This window comes from Pan paniscus, chromosome 5 (genome assembly GCF_029289425.2).
Source record: "Pan paniscus chromosome 5, NHGRI_mPanPan1-v2.0_pri, whole genome shotgun sequence".
Taxonomy (NCBI): Eukaryota; Metazoa; Chordata; class Mammalia; order Primates; family Hominidae; genus Pan; species Pan paniscus.
In genome coordinates, this window is record NC_073254.2 from 65,367,112 (window position 1) to 65,390,468 (window position 23,357).

Here is a 23,357-nt window from a genome sequence, read left to right on the forward strand (position 1 = left end):
GACTACTCTGGTGTTACGCAATGGTAACACTAACCTTTGTCAAACTGAACTAAATGAAATTTGTTTCGGCATCAACTTCCCAGGTATATACTGGATTCTCCTTTCTTTGCTGTCCTTTTGCTTCTTCAGACATGTACATCTCACCCTTCTCAAAAGTTTATTTGAAAAATGATACTTCAAATTAGTCATTTAAATCTTATTGAAAATTTATTAATGTATATACTACCTCTAGGGCTATTTGCATTTTAAATCTCTTCTCTAGAAGTTTTCTTAGACTCCATATTAAAGGACTCAGATACATAGGCAGATTTCTTGAGATCATATTAATATGGTACTGCCAGGATTGGCTTTGGTTTGCAGCCTGGCCTGAACTTTGCTTGAGAGCATAGGGAATAGGAAGGTTGGAGAGAATTTGGGAATCCTGGAAACAGGCAGAATGGTTTGTTATTTGTGGATTTACAAGTCTACGATTACATAGATGTGGTTGTCTTAGCCTGAATTTAAATGTCCATGATTGCTTCCATTTCAATTCACATAAACCCTTGTTGTCAATATTCAGAATTAGTGCTAGTTTCTTGATTTGGGGCCTAAAATTAAAATACACGAGATCAGATTAAGAAGTTCTATTTACTATATTCTATCTTTTATTCGTTCTTAAAAATAGGGCAATTCCCGTTATTGATTTCTTCTTGAGTACATTTTGGTACTTTGTATTTTTCATTTAATCTGAATTCTTCATTGTTTGGCCCAAAATTATTCATAATGATCATTTATTGTTATTTTAATTGTCTATAGAACATTTAGTGGTATTTTATTTCTGATATTGATAATTTATGTTTCTTCTATTTTCTTCTGGAAATATTATAAATCTGGCTAGAGATTTATAAAGTTTATTAATTTTTTTGAAGAAACTGATTTTTGGTATATCAAATTTTTTTCTATTATTATCTTTTCTGTTTTTGTTTTCTCCTCTTATTTTTATCATTTTCTTCCTTCAATTATTTTAGATTTTTCTCTTTTTAAAAGATTTCTAAAGATTAATTTTGATAATCAATTTAGATATTAACTTGAGAACACTTTTTTCCAATATAATCATTTTAAAGCTCTCAATTTCTCTCTAAGCTCTTCTTTGGCTGCATATAACAAAATTTTAAATGATGTTTTTATTTTCCTTGGCTTTAAAACATTTTCTAGTTCTTATCGTGTTTTCTTCTTTGATATAATTTCTTCTTGGAAATAATGTGTTTTTTTTTCTCTGATTGCTCTTAAGTTTTCTATTTGTCACTGATGTTCAGCAAATTGAACACAAAAGTCTTGGTGTGGTTTCCTTTTTGTTTATTCTGCTTGAGGTTTGTTGAAATTAGATTTATGGGTTTATAGATTTGGAAAATTTGGAAAATTATATATATTTTTGTCTCTTCTCTGTCCTCTTTTTTTGGAACCCTAAATTACTTGTATGTTAGAAAACTGGTTGTCATGCTATAGGTCACTCATACTCTGTTCAGGTTTTCCAATTCTTCCAGTCTTTCATTTATTGTTTTTGACTCTTTATTTTTTGTCTTTGACATTTCTAATTCTATATTTTCAAGTTCATCGATTTATACTTCTGCAGTGTTTAATCAGCTGATGATTTCTTCCAGTGTATTTTTCCCTTCAGAGATTGTATTCTTCAGTTCTTTAAGTGCCATTGGGTTTTTAAAAAATATTTTGCATTACTCTTTATACTTAATGCTTTTTAGAACTTTTTAAAAACATATATATTTTAGAATATATATACACACGTGTAACATAATTATATATATGTATATTAGTTGTTGTAACATCTTTTCCTGATAATTCTACTATCTGTGTAGTCTCTAAGTCTATTTCTTTTAATTGATTATTCTCTAATTTATGTTTCATCTTTTCCTGCTCCTTTGTTTGCTAATTTTTGATTGGATATTGTATATTGTGCATTTCATATTTTTGGGTACTGTAATTTTTTTATTACTTTAAATAAAGTTGGACTTTTTTCTGGCATGTTGCTGTATTACTTGGAAATGGTTCATTCTGTTTGAGGTTGGCTTTTACATTTTATTTATTTTTATTTTTTATTTTTTTGAGACAGAGTTTCACTCTTGTCACCTAGGCTAGAGTGCAGTGGTGTGAACTCAGCTCACTGCAACCTTCGGTTTCCGAGTTCAAGCTATTCTCCTGCCTCAGCCTCCTGAGTAGCTTGGATTACAGGTGCGTGCCACCACACCCAGCTAATTTTTGTATTTTTAGTAGAGACAGGGTTTCATCATGTTGTCCAGGGTGGTCTCGAATGCCTGACCTCAGGTGATCCACCTGCCTCAGGCTCCCAAAGTGCTGGGATTACAGGTGTTGAGCCACCATGCCCAGCCGGCTTTTACATTTTATTAAGGTGGGTCTAGAAGAGCTTTTACTATAAGGTTAATATAGTTCTACTACTAAGATGATACCCCTCTGAGGATTCTAATCAATGGTGCATGATTTAGGAAATTTTATCTGGTGGAAATATCAACATTTTTCAGTCCTACATCGGCTCCAAGAATATGCACAGCATTCTATTTTCTAGTGGTTTGATTCCTGGCTTCTCATACATGCATAGATTGGTACACAGCCAAAGACTGGAGCAGACCTCTATAGATTTCCAGATTTGGGCTTCTGGCCTCCAGAATTGTAAAAGAAAAAAATTTGTAAAAAAAAAAAAATTGTGTTGGTATAAACCATCAAACGTGATAGTTTGTTACAGCAGCCATAGGAAACTCATATAAATTTTATAATTATAGCTCTTACACTTATGCCTATCATCTATTTTGAGTTCTTTTTTATATTTTGTATGAAAGGGGTACAATTTTAATCTTTTGTCTGTGAATATTCAGTGTTCCAACACCAATTGTTGAGAAGACATTTCTTTCCTCATTAAATTGGGGAAATCAACCTTGTTGAAAATCAATTAGCTGTAAATGTTAAGAGTGTGTTTCTGAGCTCTCAATTCTATTTAATTGATCAATATATTTACTGTTAGGCCAATACTACATTGATTTGATTACTGTAGCAGTGTACTAAATTTTGAAATTGGGAAGTGTGAATTTTCCAACTTTGTTTTTCTTTTTCAAGACTATTTTTTTTTCAAATTTAGTTTTTTTATTAAAGTCTTTCTTTCTTTTTCTTTTCTTTCTTTCTCTCTTTCTCTCTCTTTATTCCTTCCTTCCTTCCTTCCTTCCTTTCTTCCTTCCTTCCTTCCTTTCTTTCTTTTCTTTTCTTTCCTGCTGTTATCACCCAGGCTGGAGTGCAATGCTATAATCTGTAATCTCGGCTCACTGCACCTCCACCTCCTGGGCTTAAGCAATTCTCCTGCCTCAACCTCCCAAGTAGCTGGGATCACAGGTGCACACCACCATGCCCAGCTAATTTTTGTATTTTTAGTAGATATGGGGTTTCACCATGTTGGCCAGACTGGCCTCGAACTCCTGACCTCAAGTGATCCACCTGCCTTGGCCTCCCGAAGTGCTGAGATTACAGGCATGAGCCTCTGCGCCCAGCCCTTTTAAAAAAAGTTAATTAAAATTATTTTTCCTTTTAGAAACAAGTTTACCAAGAAACCAGCTCCCCTCCCACCACACTGGGCAGGCTGCAGTCATCTTTCTTTAAACTGCTCTGATTTTCCCTCACACCCCAAACAGGGTCTCCTCAGGATGGTCTCAGAAAGCTGGAGTCTCTCCATGCCTGGCCATACAGCCTGCTGGTGGTGAAGGCCTCTCTGCCACATTGGAGGTTTCTGATTGTGGGACACAGTCTGGTTTTTTGTTTTCTTCCTGTCTTCTAATTTAAAAGACATCCCTGGGTGACAGGAACAGTGCAGGAGTGTGAGCTGTTGAAAGAACCTGGTGAAGTCTTGCAAGGTCCAGCAAATTGCTTACGTTCCTCAGCACCAGTTACTTGCATGTGGAAGTCTGTAAGTTGTTTGTGTGTCACTGTGCTGGGCTCCCATGGTTGTCTCCTTTGGCAGTCCTTTCAAGGAATTCTCTAACCATTGACAAAAAAAAAAAAAACTGGACTTTCAACCTGCATGACCTCCTAGAGCACTTTAGCCACATTGGGTAGGGTATGTTGGGGAGGAGACAAAAGCAGCATGTGTGGAGCAACTGGCTGACAAGTTACTGTCTAAGCTGGTTCATCACCTGCCCAATCAGTTCTTTCTGTAAATCAAAGTCTTCCCCATGATCATTGGCTACCCCTGTATGGATGAGGTCTGGTGGGAAACTCATGACACTACAGTTGGCATCCCAGTGGTCCAGGGTAGTAGAGGCAATGGCCCACTGTGATATAAGGATGATTACTTGGCTCTTCAGCAAGATGACAGGGCTACACTAAATAAACCTGGTAGCTATCCAGGCTGAACATGTCATCTACAGTGTCAGGGTGATTCTGGAGACCATTCTGCTGTTCTAGGAGCTGAAAGGTGGGGATGCATAGTGCCTGGACATGTCTAGTAGTTCCTGTGTTTTGGCTATTTTGGGCCCCTGCATTTCCACATGAATTTTATGATCAAACTGTCAATTGATGCAAAAAGGTAACTGGGATTTTGGCAGGAATTGTGTTAAATCTGTAGATCGATTTGGGAGTATTACCATTTTAATATTAAATTTTTCAATCCATGGACTTGAAATAACTTTCCATTTACTAATTTACTAATATATTTTAAATTTTCTTTTTATGATATGTTTGCAGCTTTCAGTGTACAATCCTTGCACTCTTTTTCTTAAATTTATTTCTAAGTATTTTATTCTTTTTAATACTCTTCTAAATAAAATTGTTTTCTTAGTTTCACTTTTGGATTGCTTATCACTAGTGTATAGAAATTCAATTTATTATTATGTGTTTATCTTGTGTCCTAAAGTCTTTCTGAACTTGTTTATTAGGTGTTGTACATTTTAGTGGATTTCTCAGGATTTTGTATGAACAAGATCATCCATTTGTACGTAGAGATAGTTTTACTTCTTACCTTCCAATCTGGATATTGTTTATTTCATTTTCTTAACTATTTGCCTTGATCAAAACCTCTAGTACAATGTTGAATAGAAATGGTAACAGCAGACATCCTTGTTTTGCTCCTGATGTCAGGGAAAACACATTCACTGTTTCAACTTTATGTATGATTATAGATGTAGATTCTCATAAATGGCGATTTATATCATGTATGTTTTAAATTAATAATTTTCTTTTTTAAAAAAACAGCAGCTTTAGGTTTTCAGAAAAATTGAGTAGAAAGTAAGAGTTTTAATGTTATCTTTCCCTCTCAGTTTCCTTTATTAACATCTTGTGTTGGTGTTGTACATTCGTTAAATTGATGAATGATGAATCAATATTGATATATTCTAAGTGAAATCCATAGTTTACATGGAGGTTCAAATTTTGTGTTATATTATGGGATTGAGGAATGCACAATGTCATGTATCCACTATTACAGCATCATCCACACTGCCCTAACAACAATGGGTATTTTAACTGTTTCTTTCGTGTTTTTTTTTTTTTCTACAGTGTTATATACTTGACATTATATAGTTTGTAGCCTTTTTAGACTGGCTTCTTTTACTTACCAATATGTTTGTAAGTTTCCTTTATGTCTTTGCTTGATAGCTCATTTTTAAAAATCACTGCACAGTATTCCATTGTATAGATGCAACACAATTTGCTTATTCATTAACATATTGAAGGACTTCTTACAAGATTTCACAATTATGAATAAAGCTGCTGTAAACACTGATTTGAAGGCCTTCTTTGGACATTTTTTCAACTCATTGGGTAAAAATGTGATTGCTGGATTGTATGTTTAGTTTCATAAGAAACTGACAAATTGCCTTCCAAAGTGACTGTACCATTTCACATTACCACCAGCAATGAATAAGAGCTCCTTCATTCCACATCCTCATCATAAATAGCATTATCAGTGTTTTGGATTTTGGCCTTTCTAAAAGGTATGTAGTGCTACTCATTGTTATTTTAATTCATAATTCCCTGATGACACATGATGTCAAACTTCTTTTTATGGGCTCATCTGCCATGTGTATATCTTTCATAAGTTGTCCACTTCAGAAATTTGCCCATTTTAAAATTGGCTTGTTTTCATATTGGGATTTAAAAGTTTTATTTTAAATGTGTTTTAGATAAACTCTTTTATCAGATACATGTTGTGCAAATAGATCCTCTCAGTCTGTAGCCTCTGTTTCCATTTGCTTTTTATTTAACTTTTCAGGGCCTTAGTTTTCTCTTTGGAAAAAAAAAGTATAATAATAGAATCCCACAGGATTATGTTGAAGTTTATATCAATTAAGATTCAATTCTTTAAAACCACTTTGGGTATTTTAAAACAGTAAGATATTTAATACAGGTTAATTATGTGCTTATGAAATTGTGGGAAGAGCTAAAGAGCAAGCACTAGGCTGGACTGCGAGGGTATCCTCTGAAAACAAAACTATTCAATTGGTTTCCCAAGAGAGTTGCTGCCTCTGCCACACACAAGACTGTGGGAGTCAAGAGGCTGCCACTAGAACCATGTGTCAATAGCTCACTAAAATTTAGGATATGGGAGCTTGTCATAGCCTCTGTTACCACCACTTCCACTGCTACATCTATAACTGCTTGAGGATTGGGAAACTGAGCCCAGGTGCTATTTCTCCAATTCCTTTTCAATATCTATAAAGCTGTGGGCATTGGCTTCTTCATAGTCTTGCTTGTCATCAGAAAATATGCTGAAAGCCACAGGTATGTGATCTCCATTTACTTCTGCTTTCCAGATTTCAGGGAGTGCTTTTAATTGGGGAAACCTACTTTGTAAACCTAATGTGTTTTGTTAGTTGCAAAGAAATTCTGGGAATATACTTTTAAACTTTCCAGTGTTTGTAATAAAATGAGAAACAATAGAAGAAGGTGGGAAAAAGTGCTGAGTGCCAGTGTATACATACCATATCTAGCTCAACAATTAAATGAGGTATGTTATCCTTGAGGCACTCAATCAATTTTCATGATTACTAATTTTTGCTCATTTTGTGACCCATGAAATAAGTCATGAATTTTCCTACTACCATAAATTAAAAATCTAAAATTCTTGATGTCAGATACCAGGACCACATCTTTAAATGTTCCACAATTCCTTCAAGAGGGTGTATAATGTCTCTTTCATAATGTCCCCAACAGAGTAAGATTTGGTTTGGTGCTATTGTAGAATAGCTATTTCCTCCTCATGTTGTCATTTTTTGCTAACTTGTTCACCTTTGGAATTGTCTGAATTTGGTTCCTATCACTCCATTTTCTCAATTTTGAATTCTGAAATCCTTTTCACTCAGTTCTTTTTTTAAGAAAAATCCTGACCTTAATTCTAGATCTTCACTTTGCTTCTTTCCTCTTTCTTACAGGCCAGAATCTGACTTTTTCCACTGCTTTTCTGGTATTGATTTATGATCTGATCCTGGTTTGGGTATTCCTATTGCATATCTGTGATCCACCTTTACCACCAAAGTATGGCAACGCTTTAATCCTTTTGTATTTATGTAGACAAGTTTCTATTTCTAGATGCAACATATTGGAAATTTTGAGGCCAATTTTTTTTTCTTTTCTATTCTTTCTTTCTTTCTTTTTTTAATTGTGTCTTGCTCTGTCACCCAGGCTGGAGTGCAGTGGCATGATCTTCAGCTCACTGCAGCCTCCACCTCCGGGGTTCAAGTGATTCTTGGGTCTCAGCCCCTTGAGTAGCTGGGATTCACGGGCACGCCACCATGCCCAGCTAATTTTTGTATTTTTAGTAGAAATGTGGGTTTCATTATGTTGGCCAAGCTGGTCTCGAACTCCTGGCCTCAAGTGATCTGCCTGCCTTGGCCTCCCAAAGTGCTGGGATTACAGGTGTGAGCCACCGTGCCTGGCTTGAAGCCTATTTTAAGGTATCAAATAGTTTATATTTTGTCTACAAGTCAAAATCTTTTATCTTCCTAGGCAATTCTAAATCAATGTATATTTTATAAGATATTTAATTGACAACTCTTTGACTTACACATATTTGAACCATCAGTATGCTTGGAAATGGCCATTTAGGAGTCTATAAACCTCCAGCATGTTATTTTTCTTAGAAGCAGTTTACTCTAAGTGAATTAATTTATCTTTCCATGTTCAAAGTTTGGTTTCAAAACTTGACACTTTGAATATAGGAAAGGTTTTGTTTCATTTTGGGAATTTTGCCACCTCTCATATCTAATTTAAGAAAAAGACAGCATTTTTTTTTTATTTTAGCTACACATATTTACAAGTTTCAAAACAAATGATGGTTGTGGGAAAGCCAACAGTCAGTAAACATACAAATAATGCATTTTTAAAATATTTTGTCCTCTTCTCCTGATCTTTAGAATGTTTGCCTCTGTATTTTGGATTAATATTTACTTTGTTTTAATTTATTTATTTTAATAGGAACCTTTTTACTGAAATAGAAACTCCATAGGATTTCTGAATTTGGAAACTGAGAAATAGATAACAGTGTTAGCCACTTTCTACAGGTGATTTCATTTTAGCTGTTGCAGGACAACAGGCAATAATACAAGGAAAGAAGGAAGGAAGGAAGGAAGGAAGGAAGGAAGGAAGGAAGGAAGGAAGGAGGAGGGAGGGAGGAAAGGAGGGAGGGAGGGAGGGAGGAAAGGAGGGAGGGAGGAAGGAAGGAAGGAAGAGAGGAAGGAAGGAAAGGGAAGGAGGGAGGAAGGAAGAGAGGAAGGAAGGGAGGGAGGAAGGAAGGAAGGATGAGAGGAAGGAAGGAAAGGGAAGGAGGGAGGAAGGAAGAGAGGAAGGAAGGGAGGGAGGAAGGAAGGAAGGAAGGAAGGAAGGAACGAACGAACTTCAAAATCCCATATAAGACATGATGAAACTTGATTATTTTTTGTTATATCTGATGTAAGTAATAAACTTATATTCTTTTAGAAATGGCAGATACTTTTGATAAACCTAGGGCTCTTCCAGTTGTGTTCAAGCATTGCAGTACAACTTTTAGTGGGGAAAAGATACTGAGTACTTTCTTCTCCATTGCTTTTCCAGTGTTGTATTGGGCTTTGAAGAGGGAAAGTATTTTGTATGCTGTTTTCAGAAAGAAGAGTTTTTGGAGACCTATAAGGGAGCATAGTGTTTTTCCCTATAAATGTATTACTCTATTTTTAAGATTGAACAGAAAGAGTAAAAGATAGGAAAAATTAAGCAATAGATTATTTACTCAAGTATAAGACTATTCCTGTTTATCTCTTTCATCTTGTGGTGTTGAATACGTCTTTTACTTCTAAGCCTTCTAAGTTTCTTAAATCTAAGACATAGGGATAATATTAAATCTTTAACTGTGGTATATGTGTATGTGAAGTACATTTTGGCACTTTCATTCGTTAATTTTTGAAACATATGGAGGACCTATTGTGTATCTTTAGGAGCCAGAGGAGACAGAGAAACTAACCAGAATCAGTGTGATAGGTGCGCTGATAAAGCTGTACCCCAGGAGATTTGGAGGATGGAGAGAGAAGGTTTTCCAGAGCAGGTAACCACTGTTTCAGAAGACAAGAGGACCTAACCCAAAGGAACAATTGGAGAGAGGTGGGGGAAGGGAAAGGCAATGTCTTCTCAGGTAAAGGGAAGAGTATGGCAGATACTGCTAGAGGAAGTTCCACTTCCTTTTCCTTCTGGTACGTGAGAGGAAACTACATTTCCTACCTGGTTGCAGTTAACGTGGGGCCATGTGACTGTTCCAGCCAATGGAATGTGGGCAGAGTGATTTATACCATTTCCATGCTGAATCCACATGAAGACCTCCTGGATGATTTTCCATGCATTCTTTTTTACCCTTTTTTTCTTCCTTCTTTGGGATGCAGGCAGTTGATTTAACTAAAAATGCTGAGCTCTCAGATTAGTGGCTCTTAGCTTTAGCTCCTGTATAATTCTAATATGCAGCCAACATTGAAGACCATGCCCTGGAGCAGCCTTCCTCAAAGGGTTCATAGAGAAATAAGGTCCATAGAAAATGATTTAATGACTATTTTCTCAATTCATGCAAGGCTAGTACTTAGCTAGCATCATTATAGATGTGTAGGAGATGGCTAATTCCTCACATGAAGTAAATGTCTATGGAAATTACAGGTTAAGTCTTTCATGGAATCCTGACTGAGGATTGTCCTAGAGGATATTAGAGCTACTGAGTGGAAGGAGCTTAGATTCCTTAATGACTGAGTAGAGCAGAGAGAACCACTGCTGACTTGAATTGGATAGTGACTTGAGTGAGAAATAAACCTTAATGCATTAAGTGACAAAATGTTAAGGTTATTTGTTATGTCAGTTAGCCTATCATTACCAATACAAATGGTATGTCTAAATGTATTATGACCATAGAAGGCACAGGGAATCGAAGAGATCATATAATTTTTTTCCAGATAGAATAATGATTATGTATTTATTTGAGGTTGGGATGAGTTTAGGCAGTAAAGGTATGGTTAAGGTATGGTTAATGTTGAGGCTGAACAACTATTCAGTGGCCACATTATTATGAGCCTTGTATGACTTTTTTGGCAATTTATCTTACTCTGAAAGTAATGAAATTCCATTTATTTCAAGACTTCTCACTGGATAGGTAGCTTGACAAGTTCTACACTTTTGAATACTGCTTCAACTAAATCTTCTACAGTCAAAGTGAAGCCAGTACTCTGATGGGACCTGAAGCCTGAAAAGGATGACAACATTCCAGGGTTTGCTCTGTAATGATGAAAGCAGGATAAATCAAACTGGGAGAAGGTACCCCTCACCTTGCTGGAAATCAAATGATGTTTGCTACTCATTCCAACTGACTGCTAGCCTTGGTGATATTTAAAGAAGGCAGCCAGGATGCCACTGCTTAAACGAACATGTTTTTCATATTTTATTTTCTATGCTGTTACACAATTAATGCATGAGCTTACTGAAACAAACAGAACAGCAAAACAATACAATTAGAAATAGTAAGCCTAGGGCAATAACCACTACTCATGCTTTATGTGGATACCTCAGTGTAACAATCTGAAGTGAAATCCTGAGTAAGCACCATCCTCTGGATGTTCATTCAGTTAGGGGTATTAGTACAAAGACAAGCAATCAGGAAGGACTGCTAAGCTTCACCTTCACCTCAGAGTGCAGTGGTATTTGAATGGAACCTTATGTGCCCCATTCTGGTTGGCTTTTGTTTTTAGTGGTTGATTTATTTTTGATGTCTGAAAAGTAGGGGATGACTACACAAATCTGCAGGCATGCACACACAACACGGTTTCTCAAGCTTATATTGTTCTCTTGGGTAGAAAGAGAAAAAGAAAACCACTTTGGGATATGCTAGAGTATTTTCTTGTAGGAATTTTAAAGATTATCCATTCAAAAACCTGACAAATTAGGAGCCAAGCCTTCCTGGGTGTTTGTCTGAGTTATATTTTCCAATCTATTATGAAAATCCTGAATAGGGCAGTCATTTTGAAGATGGCTTTGACCTTTATCACGAAGAAGGAGCAAGTTACATTCAGCACTATCTACTCTACAATCAGTCATTGTGCTGTCTGGGCCTGCTTTCTTTAAGAAAGCTTATTTTTCTTCTTTCTTGTTGCTTATGGGCCTTGTCATTTATGATTCCTCTACTGCAGGAAGTCTCGTTTGTGAAGAGTCACAGATTGTACCAGGTTTCCTTTTTCTGTAATAGGATAGATGAGGAGAAGACTTCACAGCTGCCACATAAGGTTAGGCTGTGCTCATAGTGCATTGTGAAGGATCTGTCTGTAAAGAATCTGTGTGTCATGGAGTAGTCACTGAATGGCTCCATGCCTCTGTTTTCACCTGTAAAGCAAGCATACCACCTGCCTCCCAGAAATGTTTATAAAATCGATGAGTCATATACTTGTTTATCACCTATCTCTCTCTCCTAAAGGGAGGTGGAAGATTATTAACCCCTTGAGCAGTCATTCTGAAGTGATTAGTAATTAAATAGGCTCTTTTTTTTTTTTTTTTTTTTGACATAGTCTCACTCTGTCGCCCAGGCTGGAGTGCAGTGGCATGATCTCGGCTCACTGCAACCTCCACCTCCCAGGCTCAAGTGATTCTCCTGTCTCGGCCTCCAGAGTAGCAGGGATTACAGGCATGCACCACCACGCTAGGCTAATTTTTGTATTTTTAGTAGACACGGGGTTTCACCGTGTTGGCCAGGCTGGTCTCAAACTCCTGACCTCAGGTGATCTCCCCGCCTTGGCCTCCCCAAGTGCTGGGATTACAGGCATGAGCCCTGGCCTAAAAAGGCATTTTAAACTAGTTGCTAGGGAAATTTCCCCATAGGAATATTGATTTTGCATGTAGAATAGTCTGTCATACAAATAAAATTTCTTTTGGGGTTCTGTAACAGGCAGAAATGTTCAAAGATTATCTCCAATCGGAAGCTCTTCTAAAGAAAAATAAGCAGCAATGAAGTGATTACAAATATGGATTTTGCAGACAAATGGCCTGGGTTCAAAACTCAGTTCTGCCATTTAATAGCCATGTGAGCCTGGACAAGTGTTTTTTGTTTGTTCGTTTGTTTTGTTTTGTTTTGTTTTTACTTTTCTGTATCTTGGTTTTCTCATCTGTTAATTGGAGATAATAATGGAAACTTCATTTTAAGGTTGTCTTAAAGGTTCACTTAAATGATAGTACTTGTGAAATGCTTCTATGTGTTTCTGGTACAAATTAAATGCTATGTGTTGTTTAATAAAATATCATTCTGGTTATCTCACCTCTTCTATTTGGAATATATGTATTTATAAAAAGTGGAATGAAACCTGTATCTCTCTTACTTTTCAAGTCTTTACTGAAATAGATCCTGTGTTAAAAGGGTTATACGAATTTTCTACACCCCACTAAATTTTTCAAGCTCTCAGCTTGGTCTGCTAATATGGAAAGTTCCAGAGGCATTTCTTAAACTTCCTGGATAGGAAAAAAATCTGCATCTCTATCTCATCTATCTGTATAGGTGTTCCATGTTGGAAAAAAGAATGTCATTGGAAGCAAGGCCTTTGCTTATGTTTAGAACCCCTTTCCTTGTTTTCTTATGGAATATTCTGTTTTTAAAACCTAATCATGATAATCAGTTTGTTGGATTATTAATATACTTCCTTTTTACAGGTTTGCTGCCCTCTCAATAACTCTAAATTTTCAAGTGTTTTATCTATATCTATAAAATGTATCATATATAAGATTTAATGCCTCTGTTCATGAATTAAAAGAATTTATGTAATTCATTGTTCTTATAAGAAAAAAAAATTGCTTAAGCAAGAACTACTGGTCTCCGGGTGCGCACTCTTAGAATATTTCATCAACAATGTTTCCAGAGATCATATAGACTGGGGATAGAAATGCAAGGGTGGAACTGGGAAAGAAAAATGAAGGAAAGTTAATATGGTTATGATAACTTCTAGTTTTCCAAACATGTAAATCTTTAACAGTATACCACTGCCTTACTAGGCATATAGTTAGTCTTAGAGCAAATAAATCTTGTTACTTTTTCTGATCTACTCAATCTCCTTCCCTTCAGGCTGGATTATACCGTATCATACCAGACACGTGAATGAATGTCTATTCAGGTTTTTGTTGCGGCCATTCTTAACTTATGTTTAATTGTCAATGACACAACCGTTTTGAGAGTTATGGTGATCTTCTTTGTCTGAGACTCTTGTAAATGAAATCACAATGTAGTATGCATCAAGTTGCAAATGAGCTTTTATTTGTTTGTTGGTAGGTTTGTTCAAGGAATTTTTGTTTATTCTATTATTGGCCTAAAAATGTGATGTTGGAAAAGATGATCCTTTTAAGAAATACGATTCTATGAACTTAAAAAAAAAGATTTAGAATTATGCAACTGTAAATTATGATGAGATTATTATATATTTTTATAGTCAAAGACACACTAATAGAGGAAGAGATCCATAAGGTCTGTTTTATCTTTTCAACCCAAATGAGAAGGATTGAATTCTCAAGCATGAAATTGCCATCTGTGCTTCCCCTTCCCACCCCTCACATTGTTAATACTTTTTTTTTTTTTTTTAGCAGACCAGGTGAAGTCAGAACTTTGTTTTAGAAAGAATGATGTCATTGTATAATTGAATATATACATTCATGATGCTACTAGGGGTAACATGCCTGATATAAATATATGCCTGATATAAATAAATATAAAAAAATATGCCTGATATAAATTTTTCTTTTCCTTATGCTCCCTTGGATTCTAACCTCATGCTAATAATAACTGCTACCAGTTTTGTAAGCATTTGGTCTGTGCCAGGCACAATGCTAAGTGGTTTAGATTCATCACTTCTTTTTTAGGCCTTTTAAGAAACTCTTTAGGTAGATGTAATAGTGTAAATATTCCCACCTCATAGTTAAGGGCACTGGAACCTAAAGAGGTTAAATAATCCCCAAATGCCATGAGGCTAGTACTAGTGTTGGGTGTCTATCTCACCTGATTAAACTATTCTTTAGCCTAAGAACATATGCTGACCTTTCTCACATTCACTCCTTTGTTTATGATGTTCTCTCTGCTCAGAGTGTTCCTCCACCTCTGCCCATTAAAAATCAGCAGAACCTTCAAAACCCAATGGAAAGTTCTCTCTTCTCTGTAAACTTGTATTGGCATTGTCTGAATTAAACATTCCAGTGCTCCCTCCTATAAAATTTATACACATTTACAGATTAAATGTATTAATATCTTCATGGTATTAACAAATCAAAACTTGCAGCTTAATTATTAGTGTACATGTCTACTCTCTCCACTAGATGCAAAGTACCTGAAAAGAAAGCCAGACTGTTATTTGCTGCAGATTTCTTGAGGACAAGTCTCATGTTTTAGCCATTTGAATAATTATTTATATTTATTTATATCTCATCTTGTTTCAGAGATAATTCAAAGAGAATCAAGAATACAGAAAATACAGTCATATAGCATAGGAAAGAAACAAGGACAGAGACATAAAGTGGAACCAGAAATGGGATTTAGCAGTGCTTACCATTTGATCTACATATACATTTATTTTTTAAAAATAAGCTTTCCAAAAGCCCACTTATTTTTCTTTGTATTCTTAATGCCAAATGCAGGATCTGGAACATAGTGGGGTCAATAAATACTCATTTAATTGAATACTTGCATGTCAGATGTGGGAGGACAGTGGAGAAAAGATTGGTATTTGAAGTCTGATTACTTAAAAAAATGGTTTGTTGAGATATAACTGATATACGGTAAGCTGCATGTATTTACGTTATAAAGTTTGATAAATTTTGAAACTTATAGACACTTGTGAAACCATCACCATAAATAAAATGATGAAAACTATACAATCAAAAGTTACCTTGTGTTCTTCTGTGTTATCTTGTGTCCTCCTACTATCTAAGCAACCAGTCGTTTACTCTCTCTCACTATATATTAGTTTGCTTTTTAAAGAAAGTTATGTAAATGGAATCATCCATATGCAGTGTGTACCAACATTGTTCATTCCCTTTTACTGCTAAATAATATTCCATTATATGGTTGTGCCGTAGCTTGTTTATCTATTTGTGGATGAGCATTTGATCATTAAGGCTTTGACTATTGCAAGTAAAGATGCTAGGAACCTTTATGTACAAGTATTTTTGTGGACTTATGCTTTCATTTTTCTTGGGTAAATAACTAAGAGAGGAATGGCTGGATTATATGATGGGTGTGTATTTAATTTTTAAAGATATTGCTAATCTGTTTTCCAAAGTTTGTGGCATTTTCTATTTTCATGAGTAGTGTATGAAAGTTCCAGATTTTTCACTACTTTTCCAAACCCTGCCCGACATGGTCAATTAAAAAAAAAAAATCTCAGCCACTCTAACAGATGTGTAACAGTACCTCATTGTGGTACATTTCTACAATGACTAATGAGATTGAACATCTTTTTATGTGCTTATTTGCCATCATTTTTCTTCTTTGGGGAAATGTCTGTTCAGGTCTTTTGTCCATAATTTCATACTTCTATTGGAATTTTTTTTCTTATTACTGAGTTTTGAGAGTTCTTTATATGTTCTGGGTATAAGTCTTTTAACAGATATGTGACTTGCAAATACTTTATCACAGCCTTTGGTTTTCCTTTTCATTCCATTAACTATCTTCTGAAGGCACTGTGACAGAAAATTTTAATTTCAATAAAGTTCAATTTATCAATTTTCTCTGTCACAGATTGTACTTAGGTATTGTAGCTAATAAGTTTGTGCCAATACCTATTTTTTCTAGAAGTTTTGTAATTTTAGGTTTGGCATTTAGGTCTATGATCTATTTTGGGGCAAATTTTGTATATAACGTGAGGTATGGATTGATGTTGGGGTTTTTTTGCATATGGATATCTAATTATTCCAGTATTATTTTCTGATTTTTTGAAAAGACTATTCTATTTACACAGAAATGCCTTTGCAATTTTGTCAAAAACGAGTTTCCCACATATATATGTGTGTGTGTGTGAGTGTGTGTGTGTGTGTTTTGGGGATCTATATTCTGTAGCATTGATGAATTCGTCTTTATACCAATACCACACATGCAGATTCATAATGAACTTTGACATCAGGTAATGTTAATTCTCTAAATTTACTCTTTTTCAAAGGTGTTTTTGGCTATTCTAAGTCCTTTTATTTTCTATAAATTAAGAATCAGTCGCCCACGCTGGGAGCTGTAGACTGGAGCCGTTCCTATTCAGCCATCTTGGAACCGCTCCCCCAGAAAACAGCCCAATTTTATTCTTTTTCCTGTGGGAGTTCAGTTTTCCCTCTGCTGTTTATCAAAAAGACAATTTTTCTTATTGTGTGCTGTTCATGACCATATATGTTTGGATTTATTTATGGGTTCTCTGTTCTATTCCACTGGTTTATGTCTGCTTTTATGCCAGTACCATGCTGTTTTGATTATTATAGCTTTGTTATATAATTTAAAATAAGGAAGTGTGATGCCTCCAATATATATATATACATATTTTTTTGGTATGGGGGTGGATTTTTGCTTTGTCGCCCACCCTGGAAGGCTTGCTACAACCTCCACCTCCAGGGTTCAAGTGATTCTCCTGCCTCAGCCTCTCAGGTAACTGGGATTACAGGCACTTACCACCACACCTGGCTAATTTTTATATTTTCAGTAGAAATGGGGTTTCATTATGTTGGCCAGAATGGTCCTGACCTCAACCGATCTACCCACCTTGGCCTCCCAATGTACTGGGATTACAGGTGTGAGCCACTGCATCCAGCACAATGTTGTTTTTTCTTTCTCTGAACTGCTTTGGCTATTTGGGGTCTTTTGTGGTACCATATGAATTTTAAGATTTTTTTCCCCATTTTTGTGAATAATGCCATTGGGGTTTTGATAAGGATTGCATGGAATCTATAAATTTCTTTGGGTAGTATGGATATTTTAACAATATTAATTCTTTGCTTTTTTCTTTCTTTCTTTTTCTTTATTTTAATTCTGTGTTTACTCTATGACTCATTTTGGATAGTTTCTATTGTTATGTTTTTAAGTTCACTTATCTTTCCTTCTGCAATGCCTAATCTGTCATTAATCTCAACTGGTATGTTTTTATTCTTGAATGTTGTAGTTTTTACTTCTGAAAGTTCAATTTAGGCCTTTAAAAAAATCTGCCATGACTCTACTTCATTTTTTGAACCTGTTTAGTTTAGTCATCAACCATTTCAATGTGCTTGTCTAGTAAATATAAAAATGTATCTGCTCTGGGTCAGTTTTGAATGATTCATCTTTCTTCTTATTGTGAGTCTTATTTTCCTACTTCTGCTTAGTAATCTTTTATTGTTATGTCAGACAGTGAATTGTACATTGTTAGTTACTGGAGAGTTTTCTATTTCTATGGATATTCTTGAGCTTTGTTCTTGGGATGCAGTTAAGTTACTTGACATTATTTTGATCTTTTCAGGTCTTGCTTTAAAGATTTAATGAGTAGGAATGGATTCTCCCTTACTGAGGCAAGAGCACCCTGTGTACTCTACCTATTCCCCTTGAATCCTGAGGTTTGCTAGGTACTTTAGCTGACCCCATGTGAGTGTCAGGCACTGATATTGCTAGCTATTTCCTGTAATTCTTTCCCTGTCATTTCCTCACATACATGTGTTACTTGTACTCAGCTGAACACTGAAGGGCATCTTCTGTAGATCTTTAAGGAGTTCTCTCCATGTGCAGTTCTCTCCTCTTTAGGAATTTGTCCTGCAAATTCTGGCTGCCTTGATCTCTTCAGACTCTCAGCACTGTCTCCTCAACTTAGGGGGGTCTTCTGGGCTTCACCTGGGTTCCATATTCTTATGCGGGAGTTGGGAAACCCTCTCAATGCAATAAATTGTGGGAAATTGCAGGGCTCACTTGTTTGTTTCCTGTTTCTCAGGAAACATTTTTTTCTTGCTGTTCCTCATTGTATAATGTTAAGTGTTTTGAATATTTTGCTTTATATATTTTGAAAACCTATTTTACATATTTTATATGTTTTGGTTGTTTCAAGCAGGACAGTAAATTTTTCCCCTGTTATTCCATAGAGGTCTAAATCAAAGTTTAGGCACAATTGGTTTGAATGGCTCAGTCATTTAATTGCTGTGAGACCTTAGATACATTTCTTTAGTACTTGAAACTTTAAATTTTTATCATTAAAACTAGGAAAATATCAGAGCTTTCTTAATAGAAATAAATAACATTTAAGTTGTGTCCAGCATGGTGTTGAGTATATAGTTGGTATTTAATGTATCTATATTTTTGTGTCCCTTCTCACTTCTCTTTCCTTATGATAGTGTGGAAAAAATACTCTTTGAGTATGTTAAATTAGTTCTGCGATTCCAAATTCAATTCACTCTGTTCTCAAAATGTGAAGATTAAACAATGCCCACACTGTTGCAAACTGCCCAAACTTCTTTTCCTTCTGAGTGTCCAAGGGCTAATAAATCATCTGCTTCTATTGCTAAGATTTGTCTAATTGCTAAGAATTGCTTAATCTTATGCTGTTAATGTGAATAGTAGAGAAACACAAGTGGGGCTCATTGAATAGTACAGTTTTTGACCCCTAACATCTGCCTTCCTTTTCTCTTGTGCTAAATGATAGTTTCCAAGTGTTTAAAAATTATTTTATTATACACGGCTATAATATCATATGGTGGGATTGGGGTTATCTGGAAATTTTAGGTTCTAATCTGTAAGATTTCACTTGATTCACACCACGTTTATCTTTAAGGAGAAATATGTAGACAGAGCAATAGTATTTAAATATATTATTTGCATGTACCATATGGTACTTAATCTAAATACATATATGCATATACATACACACACCTATATGTATTTAATTTTTAATTATGTCAAATGATTTACTAAATTCCTTACATACCACCTATGGTTAAAATTTGAGTTTTAGCTGCAGACTAATAAAACTTGTTCTGAGGCAGCTATTGCAACCATTGCATTTTTTTTCCTCTGAGCATTACTAGTCAATTTTAGAAAGAGTAATTGGATCTGTTATCTATGTTCCTCCAATTCTCCTACATAACTTTATCAAATTAATCTTCCTTAATCACTGCTTTTACGCTGTCATTCCCCTTTCTCAGAAAAAGTTTAGAACGTCTGAGTTTTTATCAGCTTACAAGGGAACCCGTTTACTTTCTTTCAAGTCTCTACCCGCATACTTTTCATCCTTCATATAAAAGCCCACTTCCTTTTACTTTCTTGTGTGAAGCCTCCAAAAAGGGCAGAACTTTGTCTGTTGGTTCCCCTAGTCTGTCCCACTCCTTCTCAGCATCTTCTCATATGTTTGTTTCTGGCCCTGACCCTGCAAATTTATTTCTCACCTTTTCCCTTAGGTAGATCACCTTAACTTCCTTAATGAAAACTTCCATGACTCCAGTCCTCACTGATACCCCCTTTCTCTATTTATCTAAGAATGTGTAATTATAGAATGATAAGCCAGTGTTATAATATTGTGTTGAAACCATCTGGGCTAAACCTTTATGTTTAGTTAGGGGAAATTAAAGTTTGGGAAGTTGGTTACTGGCTCAGGCTCACACAAAGTGCTAGCAGTGGAGTCTGAACTAGAATTCATATCCAGGCATGGTTTCTGGAGCCTGTAATCCCAGCTACTCATTTAGGGCTGCAGTGAGCTATGGTGGTGCCATGGCATGCCAGCCTGGGTATCCGGAACAGACCTTGTCTCAAAAAAAAAAAAAAATTAGGATTCTTATATTTTGGACCACTGTACTTTGTAACTGTGTGTGAAATTTTATTCATTTGTTCATTCAAAAATATAGACAGTGTACCTTCTTCGATCCAATCTTTTAATCTACACAACAAGAGGTAGATACTGTTGTCATGCTGATTTTACAGACAGGGACTGATCTAAGGCATCAGAAGTAAATGTCAGAGTTGGGATTCAAACCCCAGTAGATGGGCACTAGGACCTGTGTGTTTCATCAGCATGTGACACTGCCTGTCTTTGCTGCAGGTCTAGCTCCCTGGCTACTTTTTATGTACATGAAGGATGAGGTCATGCCACATACTTCTGGGTCCCTGTTGTCTTCCAGATAGGGAATAAACACACAGTGTGCCTCAATATCTGTTGATTGACACAGTGTGCCTCAATATCTGTGTCTGACTCCACAAATTTCTCATTAAGACAGTCCCCAAATCTGAATCAACATTTGCCCACAGTCATATTTTTTAAGAAATTACTTGAATCCAGATAAAGGATTCTGTGTGTGTATATGGAAATTAAAATATAAGGTAATTATGCAGATAATTAAGGCAATACCTCACTTTTTACTTCAATAATCTTCTTTTTATTCTTTGTTTGACTTTGTCAGTGCAGCACTGTAGATCAGACCACTTGACCTGCACCAGTCATTTAGGTTTTGTCACCAAGTCAGGCAACTATGTAGAGAATTTGGATGGCAGAGCCAAAGTCTTTCAGCTTCTTGACTGAGTTTGATTCATTCTTACCACACAGTCCAGGGTTATCAGTGGATTTCTACACACTCTGGTCTGTGTAGAATTTGTCCAGCGATCTCCATATTTCATTGCTTCACATGAAATGTGTATATTCCAGAAAGTAGACTATATCTACATCTTTATATTAATATCTATATTTCCAGAAATATTTTTCTGGATAAATTACATGGCCAGCCACAGTGCCTGGCATTAAGCGAAGGAAACAGAACCACTAGAAAAAAAATTCCTTTTTGCAGTCAGGTCATTCCAGACCAAAAAAACCTCAAATCCTTATTGTCAGTAAGTATAATACATCATAACAAGATAGTGATTTGTGATGCAAGTCATCAATATAAAATATAGAAGATTATTATTATTCTTATATTTAACTCAAGAGCAATATAAGGTTGATCTGCTTTTATTCTTTAAATAAATGCTGGTGAGCTTACTAGGTTTATATGATCAACTGGCAGGACTTACTGAAATGATAATCAATAGTATAAATTCTAGTTTTACTTGATATTGGTATAGACATATAGTGGTGAGAAGTTCTATAAGTTCACTGATTGTTATCTTTTTCTCTCATAGATAGGTGAGTAATATATTTCTTCTTAAAGTAGAAACAAACGACTGTGTTAGGAACAGAGTCATTGATTTGAACTCATAATAGAGTCTGGAGAACCAGCCCAATTATTGTTCTGAGTCTTAAACAGAATTTATTTTAAAAGATATAGTGTTTCATAACTCTTTTCTGTTCTAGGAAAAAAATGAAGAGGGCTTTTTATATCTCCTCCCATTTATTTATTTTAGGATAATTATTTAGATGTCACGTTTACTATTAGCATTGCCATTTGGAGCTATTTCCAGTTTTAGTTCAATTTCCATCTATTAGAAGTAAAGATAGAGCAGTTTTTACCCCCTGATGGAAATGAAAAATGGTGACTGTTAATGTCTTTTAGCACAATAACCATGCTTGTTATGATGATTTAGCTGAATTCACTGGAACAGATATAATGGCTAACTTTAGCTGTGTCTACAGAATGGCAGATGCAGATCACTTGCTGAAAAAAACCGTAATAGTGCTCTGTACATCTCTGTTGGTTTTTATTGTAAACAATAAAATATATCATTAAAGGAGGCCACTACTTGATTTTTATGAACATCATCTGATCAACTGGACCTGGGATTATAGAATGCAGATGTACACCTGGGTTTCAACAAATGAGTGCTCTCTCTCTCTCTCTTTTTTTTTCTAGTTGAATATTTCCATTTATGTTACTTGGGGAAAGATTGCCACCATAATATGAAGCATCATTACTAAATCTAAACGATGCCCAATTAGGAAGGAGCCATGAAAGGTAAAGGAGAATATTAACAAGAGAAACTCAGCAAGAAGCTTGGCAGGCAGTTTAGGAAGAGACCCTAATCAGTGCATTAGATCTATTTCATCATAATCAGAGATGGTAATTTACTTGAATGAGGCCTACTAAGTAGTTGGCACAGATCTGGATAACATAATATGAAACAAAGGCAGACTGAAAGTGGCTTCGAGGGCCCTAGATGAGGGATCACATTTCTCCTGTGAAAAAATAACACAAAAACCTGATACCTTCTTTCTTAGGCTACCTGGACAAACTTCTCTCATTGTGGAAATGAATGCATGTGGATAGCTGTGGTATCCATTAATGATTATTTCTGTGCCATGTAGATAGGCAGAAAAGGGTGGTACATAGCAGTTTAGTGACTAATACTATATGATATCACCGGATTCAAAATTCATCAGTGGAGGCTACCCTGCTGACAAGTCAAAGTGCTAAAATTGGCTGTGCTGTTGCTGGGTTAGTTCAATCTTCCGACAAAGGAATGAGCTAGCAAATACCTTTTGGGTTCTGAGGTTGTGGTGGTCAGCGCCATACTGTGGCTTATTCCTAACCTACTACTTAATGAATCTGAGCTCGAGCAGAGAAGCTATGATGATGACACCATTTGAAGACACTTTTGGACCTTTTTTTTCAAGTGTCCTTTGGCCTGGTTTAATGTGCTTTCATCTCTAAAGTGTCTGCTCCAGCCCTGTTGTCACTGCTGTTGCTACGCATTTTTGAGACTTTATCAGAGGGGGTGGCAACTGTTCCTATAATCACACCTTTCACTACCAGGCCAAGCATGATTCAGTTTTTCAGTCCACTAGAACCTGCAACGTTTTGGGAATTCCACGACCATGTATTTTAATGTAAGCCTTTCTCTACTCTATTGCCAAGGTAACATAAGACAGATTAGTAGTGTTTGAGCCCCTTTAACTCCTTTTTGGACGTTCTCTGATTGGTAGAACCTTGCACCACCT

General features: G+C 35.8%; 1 protein-coding gene and 1 pseudogene across 1 annotated transcript in view; one reads left to right on the plus strand and one right to left on the minus strand.

Annotated features, from left to right (window-relative positions):
- The window catches only part of TFAP2B (transcription factor AP-2 beta), a 343,214-nt gene that overhangs the window by 75,014 nt on the left and 244,843 nt on the right, over nt 1-23,357 (plus strand). The gene's annotated exons all lie outside the window — the stretch shown is intronic.
- On the minus strand, nt 1,991-8,090 carry LOC100995406 (transportin-3-like; annotated as a pseudogene).